The sequence below is a fragment of the Podarcis melisellensis genome, assembly GCF_964234715.1.
Source record: "Podarcis melisellensis genome assembly, chromosome: 7".
Taxonomy (NCBI): Eukaryota; Metazoa; Chordata; class Lepidosauria; order Squamata; family Lacertidae; genus Podarcis; species Podarcis melisellensis.
Window position 1 is genome coordinate 89,933,520 of NC_138539.1, and position 9,276 is coordinate 89,942,795.

Consider the following 9,276-nt stretch of genomic DNA (forward strand, 5'->3'; position numbering starts at 1 on the left):
ACAGTGCAGACTGTGTGTGACCACAGAGAAAGTGGCACTCAGCAATGGAACGGAGGAGCCACTGAGGATGACCCGAGGTATAGCAGGCGTCAGTGGAGAAATGGGTCAGAGGGAAGCAGAAGACGAAGCCCAGAGATGCTTCCAAAATGAACAGGGCTCTTGCTTGAGTTATTCATTTGCCAAGCGTGCATCACGACTCTTTATCCTCCCAGGACTCTTCTTCAGCTCAGGTCTTAATGTTTGGAAGCTGTGGCTGGATGGTCACATGGGAACTGGTTGAAGTTAAATCCTTCGAAGACAGAGGTCCTTTGGCTGGGTCGGGATGGTATGGGATTGGGGGGGCAACTCCCATCTCTTGCGGGGGTGCTATTATAGCCAGCACCGTCCGTAAAGGCAGCATTTTTCCATCTCTGCCAAGCTAAGCAGTTGGCTCCTTACCTCTCTCGCCCTGACCTAGCCACTGTGATCCACGTGACGGTCACCTCCAGACTGGATTATTGTAACTCGCGCTACGTGGGGCTGCCCTTGAGACTGACCCAGAAACTCCAGCGGGTGCAGAATGCTGCAGCGAGACTCCTTACGGGGTCCTCGCTGCGAGATCACATTCACCCGGTGCTATACCAGCTGCACTGGCTCCCAGTGGAGTACAGGATCAGGTTTAAGGGCTGGTTTTAACCTTTAAAGCCCTATATGGCCTAGGACCCTCGTACCTACGGGACCGCCTCTCCTGGTATGTCCCACAGAGGAACTTACAGTCTTCAAACAAAAACATCTTGGAGGTCCCAGGTGACAGAGAGGTTAGGCTGGCCTCAACTAGAGCCAGGGCTTTTTCGGCTGTGGCTCTGATCTGGTGGAACACTCTGTCACAAGAGACTAGGGCCCTGCAGGACTTGACATCTTCCGCAGGGCCTGCAAGACAGAGCTGTTCCACCAGGCCTTTGGCCAGGGCACAGCCTAACTCCCTCCCTCGGCAATCTTCGCGGAGCTCTGGCCCAATGGTTGCCATTAATCTGATTGGAATTAATTTTATAATGAAATGATTTTAGAATGTTTTATCATTTTACTGTTGTTAGCCGCTCTGAGCCTGGCTTCAGCTGGGGAGGGCGGGATATAAATAAAATTTATTTATATTATTATTAATCCAAGCAGGATGGAAACTGCCTGTCCTACTACCTGGCCTGGCAGCAGCTACAACTGCAATGACTGCAAAAAAGAGGCCTGAGAGGCCGTCCCGTCCCCCCCGCCCCTTTCCTCCACATTCCTTCCTGGTGTCTGGAATACTAGCAAGCGGCATACCAGGAAAGAGGAGGAAGGGGCTCTCCCTGCCACTGCCTCTGCCATTTCAGCAGTTCCTTGTGGGCTAGGCCAGTGTTTCCCAACCTTTTTTGGGCAAAGGCACACTTGTTTGATGAAAAAAATATCGAGGCACACCACCATTACAGCCCTGTGACGTCAGCGCGCAGCGTCATGCCGGGAGGGACGCACGAAAGTGTAACTTTCAATTTTTTTCCCTCCCCCTTGCCGGGGAACCTCCAAGCTTTGGGGGGTGGGGGGGGGAGGAGGCAGCAAAGCGAGGGACTGAGGGACCCTAACCCTAACCCTCACCGATCACCCGGGAAAGCATGCGAACGAGGAGCCCCCGTGTCCTGCTCCCGGCAGCGGACGGCACAAAGCGAGGAGGCCTGGACAAGGCAGCACGCTCCCCGCTCTCGCTGCATCGGGGCTTTTCTCCTCCAGGCCGCTTTCGAAGTCCCCTTCTCCGCTCCCAAGAGCCGGAGCCGCTGCTTCCAGGCCCTGTCCGAGCCCCGACTTGTGGCCTCACTTCGAGGAGCGCCTGTTGCTGGGGACGGGGCTGCATCCCCCTCAGCCGCCGCCTCGCTTCCTTCCAGGAGACCCGACGGCTCCCCCTCTCCCGCTCGCCCTCCTGCGCCCGCAGCAGACCGAGACCTCCCCGCCCCCGCCCGGCTCGGCCCTACCTGGGCGCCTCCAAGCCCGGCCGGCTCCGCGTCGCGCTCCACGCCGGGCAGCTGCAGCAGGGGCTGCGCGGCGGCCCGGCTGAGCTCGCCCCGGAGCTGCCGCGCCGTCGCTCGCGAGTCCCTCCGAGAGCCCGCAGGACTGACTCCGGAGTCGCGAGGCGGCGCGTCGCCCAGGGAAGGGGCGGCTTCCCACAAGCACGACGACCGAAAAGAGCCCAGCAGAGCGCGCGCCCCGGAGGACTTGGGGGGGTCTGTAGGGCATCAGTGGCCCCCAGAATTCTGCCCGCCCCTCGCCCCATTTGATCCAGATTTACCCTCTGGGGAGAGCGAGCCCCGGCCCAGCAGGGGGCGCCCTCGCTCCGTCCTCCGGGAAGCAAACGCCCTCGCCCGCCTCCCTCCAGGCAACATCTCGCGGCACACCAGGCAACATCTCGCGGCACACTAGTGTGCCGCGGAACACCGGTTGGGAAACACTGGGCTAGGCTAAGTACATGAAGGGGGTGGAGCCTGTGGGACATTCAGAAAACCTCCTGAGCTGGAATTGCCCATCACTAATGAGGACTTACGTATCTGAATGCTTGAAAAAGGGAAGATCTAGTCTTGATTTTAAACAAATTCTACTAAGCATTTGTTAGAATTTCTGAATGAGTTAAGGCTCTGTCTGTCCACAACTTATTCTGTGCAACAGAGCAGACCCTCAAAGCTTTTAGCAAAGAGGATGGTTTGATGTCTTACTCAGCTCATTTGTGTTCAGCCTTCAGTGACATGAACCAATAAAGCATTGTTTATTCAAAGCTTAGAGGGCTCATGATGACTCTAATCCCTCCACAGATAGCAAACAGATAACAGAGACAACCACCTTTTCCCTACATCAGAGAATATACTGAGGAATATAACACACAAGCTGTAAGGCAAACCCATTATTGTGTTTAATATGAGAGAAGCCATTTTAAAATGGTAAAAGGTGCCACTCAGTGCCTGATTTATGTAACGAAGAAAAATAATGTTTTGTTAAGGGCTATGAATGTTCCGCAGACAATTTTTCTAGGCGCATATGCTCAAAAGCAGAGAAAGGGAAGTTAGACCAGTGAATATGATTCACATGAAAATGCATTGTGCGCTAGGAACATCACAATAGATTGTGCCTAGCATCACTGGCTGGTGAGCAAACAATGCAACCATGTTCCTTTGCCAACCTATGTACTTGAAAACATTATTTAAATGTGAAAAGCATGAAGCCATTGTGTTAAAATACACTCTCTTGCCAGTTTACAACGAGGATAGTGAGATCCTTGGAGACAGGGACGGGTTCTTTATGCATTATCATCGTTTAATGATTGGAATAATAAGCAGTGAAGTTTGTGTGAGTGCGCCTGCGTGAATGAGCTGGAGCTGGAATGAATTTACTCTCCAGAATTCCCTTCTGTGGATTTTGATGTTGACTGAATATGATTCACAATATTTGATGAGTATTTTATATCTGCATTTGACATCCAATGATATTTGATTTCAGTTATTTGGTATTTTACAGTATTTGTCAGTTGAAATGTAAAGATATTCATCACTTCCATATTTAAGCTCACACACCAGCTGCAGTTGGGAGATCAAACCCAATTTTGGGTAACTTCCATGGGTCAGATTAGAACTGTGATGGCTCCAAGTATGGCGTCTCCTGCTGTAGTTCCAGGTCTGGGCTCTGGAAGGATCTGTCTCCTGAAGTGAAGAGCTGTTCTCCTTTGCTCTCTTTTTGTAAGAACCTATGTTCTGCCTTGCATTTTGCTGACAAGCTGTTGGCTGCTTTTAGCTACTGCTAATATATTTTGTAGGGACGCAGGTGGTGCTGTGGGTTAAACCACAGAGCCTAGGACTTCCCGATCAGAAGGTCGGTGGTTCAAATCCCCGCGACGGGGTGAGCTCCTGTTGCTCGGTCCCTGCTCCTGCCAACCTAGCAGTTTGAAAGCACGTCAAAGTGCAAGTAGATAAATAGGTACTGCTCCGGTGGGAAGGTAAATGGTGTTTCCGTGCGCTGCTCTGGTTCACCAGAAGCAGCTTAGTCATGCTGGCCACGTGACCCGGAAGCTGTACGCCAGCTCCCTCGGCCAATAAAGCAAGATGAGCGCCGCAACCCCAGAGTCGGTCATGACTGGACCTAATGGTAAGGGGTCCCTTTACCTTTAATATATTTTGTATAGACTGCTTTGGGTGCTTTTGTGGAAAGCAGCCTAGAAATGTCTTAAATCTACATTTCACAGTTTTTGATAACTGACATGCAACGGTATTTGCACAAAATGGGTTTTGAGGTTTGGCATGCAATACTGACAGTCAGAGTAACTGACAGTCTTTGATGAATGACTTGCAGGGGTATTTTAGTATTTTTGACAGCTTGTGAAATTTAGATTAAGTTTACTACTGGAACAATCACAAGAGGCCAACACATCTAAAGCAGTAAGTTTTTCTGATTCAAAATGTGAATTTCATATTTCATATTCCATATAGAAGCAAGCAAAATATATTTTGGAAAATTTCAAATATTTTTAATGTTTATTTTGGCTCTGGCATAACGCATCCAAAACATGACACAATGCTCTTCAATGAAGCAAATTCAGTCATCCAGCTGTGAATCCTTAGGTGACTGTGCTGCATACACTGGTGTGAACAGGCATGTATAAAATGAGCTTTGCATGACCTATGAATCATGATCAATCATAACCAGAAAAGCTTAAAATCCAGCACCTTGAATCTAGCTGAGGGTTGTATGGTTCTGCATGTAGGGACTTAGCTGCATTAGTAAAAAACAGCGTTTTGGATGCATGCAACACCAGATGGCACTGGAGAGCAAAAAAAATTGATGCATTTTTCCGTAGCATTTTTCTTCTTTTGTTATAACAATTTAGTTTCAGATTTATTTATAGTTCCCTACCCCCCGTGTATAGATCCACTGCATATCTCCAGCTGGAAGAGAATTGTACTTTTGGTACCCCAAACCAATCAAGCAGCTGTGCGAGTTGAGCCCTTAAAAAAAAAAGAAATCCCATCAACTTGCACAGGTAAGAGGCTACATTCACCAAAAGTTGACACCAAGCAGTTGTTTAGTGGGCTTTTAATTGTCCAGAAGGGCTACATGCAGAACAGAGCCTGCTCTGCACATTCCCTCCTGGAGCACAGCTCTCTCTCTCCCCCCCCCCCATCATTTCCACTGTAGCATATAAAGGGCCATACAGCTGTTATCTCATTTATGGTCGCAACCATCCTGTAAGATAAGTTGCTTTGGTGATGATATGGTCCAAAACATTGAGGTTTCATCTACACATGTACCAAAATGAGGTGGCAAAATCTTGAAGTGGACCATGGCATTATAAAAAATAATCCCCTATGTAAGCACTTCCTTGTAAATTTAAAATTGTGATCTTCCCCCATGTGGCACGTTACTGCATGATGACTCTCCCACCTCATTCCCCTCCCCTCATTATGCTTTGTGACTATCCTGCTTGACCAGATGTTTCTTTTTAGTACAGCACAATTCTGTACAAGTTTACTCAGAAGTAAATGTTAGGCTTTAGTGGCTAATTAAAACCTGGATTTTTTTCAGAGAAAAATGCATCTGTGGGATGATCCAGATCAGTGGAAAGGTAAGGTGTGAGCAGCTGTGTAAAAATATGCTCATTACAAAGTGAACTTGAAATGCTCAAACCTGGGTTTCTTAGAACATCTAAAGGGATGCAGTCCTGGGTGGGCATTAATGCTCTTCCTGTTCGGACTCTGGCTTCTGTGCATGTTTAGGGAATAAATCCAGGACAATGGAAGGTTGTGTCACTGTGTATTCTGCACTAAAAACATAATAACATTTCAGCACTGAGGCAGCTCAAATTCTGCTCCAAGAAAAAGGGTTCATGTGCAAATTATGCAAATTATCTGCATTGGCATGATTTCACTTGTTTTGCATAATTAATTTTGGTTCTGATAGTCATTTTGAAGGCAAGCTGCTAGAAAGGGCACTGAAGAATCACCCTTAGATACTGGAAATTTTAGCCTGCAATGTTATGCACACTTGTGAGTGCATCCCATTTAACTCAATGGCTATTGCTTCTGATTAAACATGTTGTTATTGGACAATTCCTCTAGCTTTTGAGATTTTGCAGGTCTCAATCCTGTGATCTCTGCATGCTGTGGTGTGTGGGCACTTGGCAATAGCGGAGCACAGAGCCCTCTCTCCTTTAGCACAAAGCTCTTTCTGTCTACATCCTTGGATCCCTGTCCAAATGTTTTTATTTCCCATTATATTTCTAACCCAACTGTAGGACTCTTGAGGTACTACCCTACATGAAAAATGGGGGGGGGGCATTAATTTGAATAATTGAATCGAACAGAAGCCACTGCTGTAGCTACTTGGTTCACATTTTGAATTAAGGGGGTATTTCAACAAATGAAAGGAGAGAGTGCCATCTTCTGGCAAACCTCATAATTGCATTGAGTAATATTTCGGATTCTATCTGTGAAATATCCCAATACAATCACATTTTCCTCTGCTTGCTTCACATTGTAGGCTGCTTCCTTCCTTTGATGGAGATGTCACCAAATCTTGTGGGCATCTGCTCAAGCTGAGGTTAGCTGATCATCAATTTATGTCTAATCTTTACTCAGCCGATAAAAGCATCCTTTGGGTTTATTAACTGGCAGATTTACATGCCCTGCATTCTTTTGTGTCATGGCCAGTAAAAGAGAAGTAGCAGAGAGACACATTTTGATATATTCTGCTTTACTACAGAAGAAGGTTGCATCAGTCTTGATTTTGGGATAGATTAATAGCTTTTAGGATTGCTGAATGAGAATGTATTGGATGTTGTTTTTCCATTACCAGGCTCAGACAGCTGTGGCTCCACTTGCTTTTCATGCAGAAGGTTGCAGGCTCCATTCCTGGCATCTTCAGAAAGAGCTGGGGGATTCCCTGGTGGGAAAACCTGGAGAGCTGCTACAAATCAGTGTAGACTCTGCAGACCTAGATGGACTCATTGTCTGACTTAACACAGGGCCATTTCCTATGTTCTCATGCATGTTCCCCTATTATGCACTACATGGTTATTTGTAGGTGAACATATATTACAATAACACGTTTCCTCACAAGCAAATGGGCCCTATAAATCGTTGCCTCTAACCAGTGCTATTTTTTTAGGAAAAGAGGTGCCAGAACTCACCATAAACTCCTCACTTGTTCTCTTATGGTGCCCACCTGAGAGGTGCTGGAACTAAGTTCCAGTGAGTTCTGGCTGAAGAAAGCCCTGCCTCGAACACTGCCCACCCCCTAGGATTCCTTGCTCATTGTCAGAGGGAGGCTGGAGTTCGATGTCATGGCAGCAGATCTGTGCATTTAAAGCCAGTTATGTGGAAAGGTTGGGTTGGGGGATCTGAATTTAGATGGAAAAGGGCTACAGAGGTGAGGTGCAAACTCCTCTGCCTGCCTCCTGCTTACATCTCTGTAGCCAAAGTCCCCGTCCCCCCAGCTAAACTTACTTCTGGCTTTGGAGCTTTTCTTAGGACATCAGTGCCCAGGGAGACAGACGCTGAGGCAGGAAGCCCAGAAGCAGAACATGAAAGCAATACCCCTGCCCCACTGCTGCTCCCCAGAAAATGGTGCTCAAAGGCATATCATAGTCACCATGACCAGTAGTCACTGACAGCGCTATCCTCCTTGACCTTATTTAATTCCTTTTTAAAGCCATCAAGGTTGGTAACCACCTTCAGATCCTCTGGCAACAAATTCTATAGCTGTGTGAGGAAGAACTTCTGTTTATCTGTCCTGAAGCTTTCACAGGTAAAGTGTGGGCAGAGGAGAGTTTAACTAATACCTTTTGACCACATACACACATGCATATATTCCCTTTTGCTGTTAAAATCAGGCCCAGACTCTTACAATGTGACTGGGGCAGCATCTGCTGCCATCCTGTCTAGTTTGGCCCTTAGTCAATGCCCCTGTGAACTGTGGATTAGCTATCATGGGAGGCAGAGCTTTTCCCAGGCTTGCCACTCCGGAAACTGACAGCAGGTATCATATTATATTTGCTCAATCACAGTCTCTGGTGGGCCAGGCATCTTGTGCCTTGACAGGCATTCTTTAACATGTCTATCACAGGCACAGGGTTTGGCTTGTGTGACTTGCTGGGCTCCCCCCACCTTTTCCCCCTACGGAAGTAGGGTTTTTTGTTTTTACTCCTAAGGGTAAAAACCAAGATCCTGATGTGGGAATGCTGGAAATTGTGCAGGCAGTCACTATAGGCACACAAGGTGGAGCTAATCTAGATCCAGAGTGTCGTGCATGTTGGAGCTGAAAGTGTCGTTCTGGCATCCTGTGGGGTGAGGTTGGGGTTAGTGTTAGAGGTGAGACTCATGTCTGGAGTGATTCAGAATAACTGCATCCATTTCCATTAGGATTTTTTCAGTTTAAAAGGGTCAGGTCTGGTGCTCTAGGGGCAAACAGGCTGGCAAGCGGTCAAGTGTTGGGCTGGAACGCCATCAGCAGCTCAGTCAACCCTGTGCCTGAGAGACAGCTTACTCGGGCTGAAGAAGCAGGCCAGTCAGCAGCTAAACAGGGCCTGATGGAACCTTCTTCCTTCCTGGCGTCCACCCTCTGGACATAGGTAGCAGAGGTCCTGGAAGCACAGCAACAGCCACCAGCAACTGCCCTCTGAGATGCTGCCACAGAGGCACAGAAAGAAAGGAGAATGGGTCCTCCTGCTATTAGACTCTCTGGTTCAGGATATATGCGGTTCATAGAACAGGGTTCTTACTCTTACCTCACTCCAAATAATCGACATTCTGCACTGGGCACATTGAAACATCAGTATGACCTACAGTAAGACACACATGTAAGATTACATAAAATGTGCATATTCAGTCACGCCATTCTGTATTGTTATACAGCTAATGAATTGTTTTCTGGTTAATTATATGGGAAAATCAAGGGGATTTGAAATTATAGGATTGAGATTAATTCCACAGCACAGCTAAAAGCAGCTAGGAACGTACTACCGTATTTACTCAAATCTAATGCTCACCTTTTTTGTCCAAATTACGTTGCGAAAATTAAGGTGCGCATTAGATTTGATGGCACATTTACGTTCACCAGCAAATACTTTTTTTGGTTTCAAGGTTCTGAAAACTGAGGTGCTCACAGTAAGTGAGCAAAAGTACAGCAAGGCACATAGAACAAACTTAAGCAAGATTTAAGTACGGTACATAATGGATAAATACAGGGTTTAAATAGCAAATATGCTTAAATTTACAGATTTCAGCAACTATATGCTTA

At 47.1% G+C, this 9,276-nt stretch overlaps 1 long non-coding RNA gene across 2 annotated transcripts; it reads left to right on the forward strand.

Moving 5' to 3' along the window:
* The first annotated feature begins 3,184 nt into the window (after positions 1-3,184).
* On the forward strand, positions 3,185-6,683 carry LOC309373365. Of its 2 annotated transcripts, none has more exons than XR_014170001.1 (4): positions 3,185-3,284; positions 4,910-5,023; positions 5,179-5,605; positions 6,520-6,683. It is a non-coding gene; the product is annotated as an uncharacterized lncRNA (long non-coding RNA). The 2 variants fall into 2 exon arrangements; XR_014170002.1 differs by having other exon boundaries at positions 5,566-5,605.
* Positions 6,684-9,276: the final 2,593 nt, after the last annotated feature.